The following is a 2,938-nucleotide window of genomic DNA, read 5'->3' as shown; positions in this document are numbered from 1 at the left end:
ATTGCTAGATTTAATTTAACCGATGTGTTGCTCCGTATGTATCTCGGCATAAATGGTTCATCAGGATTTAATATAGTGATCTTACTTCTGTTGCTTCCTGGTGAATATAAATTATATTGCGTTTTCATGGAAGTAGGAACCCGTAGTTGTGTAGTAGGTCGCGGAAGAGGCAGCCAACGAGTGCGGGCTGGTTGGGAAGGTGATGCCTGCGATTGCAACCATGCCGGCGGGCAGGGAAGGGTCTACGGTGTCCGTCATGGTGTTTTCGAGGGAGAGCAAGGCATCCACCATCGCACAGCCGAAGAAGACGAAGCTTGCGTCGAGGTTGGCCACCGTGGCTGACGTGAAAGCTAATGGACCTTATGGCCGGTGACGGGTCCGCCAGTGCCGCACTGTCTCTGAACTTGGTGGAGACGTGGAAGGAGAGCGGTGGCGCCGTGAAGACCTCGGCGTCTGCTGCCGCGACCACGACCATGACCATTGCGTCGGTAAGAAAGTTGCTAACTGTATACATATCCCTAGGTTCAGAAACATTTTGATCTAGAAAAATTGTGAACCTGAGTTGTACTTTGTCTGCAACGATGTACGTAGAGCGGTTACTGCTACACTTACCAAGCCAGTGATATTGAGAAGCACATTGAGAGATTTTCCCAGAAATCATATGCCGTGAAGGGTTCCGATGCGAAGTTGCTGAAAGGGACCGTAAACATAACGCACGCCTTTTTTCTTGCTTTCCAGAAGACAAGGAACATGACACAATATTTTTCTGGATTTCCAGAAGACAAGGACGAGGACCACAACAAACATCCTGTACTGTGCTTGCCATGTTAAAATTTATTCTAGAGTCTTTTTTATCAGATTGAGTATGTATTTGGTACTGCTGGTTTGATTTCAAGAGATGTCCTATTGTACAGGAGTTGGAAGACAAAAGTACTGATGCAACCATGGAAGGGGTGGAAGGTAAAGCCATTCTGAGGGATATATGAACAACAAAGAACTTATTAACCTTTTTTAAAAAACTTGATGATGAATTGGTTACTATAGTCCCGTCAAAATAATTACCATATGTGAAGAATATTTGAAAGATCCGTTTTGGAAGTGAGCTTATTTTGGAAGTATCATTAAGAATTTGGTGGCAACGTACGTTTAATAAATTCTTTTTTGTGTGTGGCAGTGGTGTTTTCCCATCACACTATCTAAGCATGTCTTTATGTACTGATTCTGGATATACCATGATGAATAGTTTCTAATTTCTTTCAAAAGTTGCTTTCGGAAAATATTTGACGATGGTTTTTTCTCCCAACCTGGCAAGGTATTTTACTACCTATATTAATTACTGGAAGGTGTGATTTTGCTGGAAGGTTCACTTGGTACTGATTGCCATACCTACACTGGGGAATCCTTTGCCCAATTTGCAACTGGAACGTGAAACATTCGGAAGGTATGCAAACATGTATCATTGTTTCATGGGAAATGGTATAACCATGGAACAATAGTGCATATATTGAGTGTTGTATCATATTAGCACCCTTTCCATTCTGGACACCTGTCTCTTTGTCATAACGTGGATATAGTGTGATGCCTATGGGAAGAAGTGGTGCTTTGATTTTTTAAATTTTTTTTTGAGGAGCCCCCAACTATCAGGTACTAAATGGAGAAAAGTTCAGAATATTTGAACATGCGATGGCTGTATGATATGTGTGTAATCCCTTCATAAACTATGTATAAACTTCAAATAATACCTATATCCGCAATGATCTCGTCGGCAACTCCTCAACGGGGATCAGCGCCGGCTCAGGTTATCGGCGTGCGGCTACTGAAGGGGATCGTCGTCGGATCCTGGACGTGATCGGCGGCTGGTCCTCAAAGGGATCAGGGGATCGGCGCACGGCTCCAGAAGGGGATCGTCGCCAGATTCTGAACGTGATCGGCGGCGGGTCCTAAACGGATCGGCGGCGTCTCCTGAAGCGGATCGTCCGATGGAGGGCAGCGGCTTTGATGTGCGAGGGCGGCGGCGAACGAGGGCAGAGAGTCGTGCATGCGAGTGGTTCTCGCTCAAGGGCACGAGACCTCGCTCGTACGTGCGCGCGATTGGGTTTGGTTTTTTCGCTGGTTAATTTTCGTAGTTTTTTTACTACGTGGGGGCATCGCTACGAGGTTTTTTTGGTTCGCGGTTGGCCACCGTAGCCGGCGTGAAGGCTAACGGACCTTAAGGCCGGTGACGGGTCCGCCACTGCCGCACTGTCTCTGAACTTGGTGGGGACGTGGAAGGAGAGCGGTGGCGTCGTGAAGACCTCGGCGTCTGCTGCCGCGACCACGACCATGACCATTGCGTCGGTAAGAAAGTTGCTAACTGTATACATATCCCTAGGTTCAGAAACATTAGATCTAGAAAAATTGTGAACCTGAGTTGTATTTTGTCTGCAACGATGTACGCAGAACGGTTACTGCTACACTTACCAAACCAATGATATTGAGAAGCACATTGAGAGATTTTCCCAGAAATCACATGCCGTGAAGGAGCGAAGTTGCTGAAAGGGACCGTAAATTCATCGAGTTTTTCACAACATAATGATGTCAAAGCGATGATATCTCATAACAAACCCAAAAAGGATGCCAATTTAAATGTTATCACACAATGTTATTTTTCAATGTTATTATCAATATTTTCTTTGTGAAATTGTCTTTTGTATTCAACTAATTTGTCTCATTTTGTTGTCTAAGTTGGCTCACTTTTTTATGATGTCGACAGACTATGTTTGTACCTCTAGAGATATTTCAGTCATCGAATCAATCATGTCTGCCCCCAAGAAAACCTTGTTCGTGGACATTTGAGATGCCTTATTATCAATCGACGATTTGGAATGCCTTTTGAAAGATGATATGTTCTTACACAATGGTGTAAGACTAATTGCATAAACTTTGTAATTAATAATTG

This window comes from Triticum dicoccoides, chromosome 6B (assembly GCF_002162155.2).
Source record: "Triticum dicoccoides isolate Atlit2015 ecotype Zavitan chromosome 6B, WEW_v2.0, whole genome shotgun sequence".
In the NCBI taxonomy this organism is placed as follows: domain Eukaryota; kingdom Viridiplantae; phylum Streptophyta; class Magnoliopsida; order Poales; family Poaceae; genus Triticum; species Triticum dicoccoides.
The sequence above is the reverse complement of the archived record's forward strand: the minus strand, read 5'-3'. Positions refer to the sequence as shown.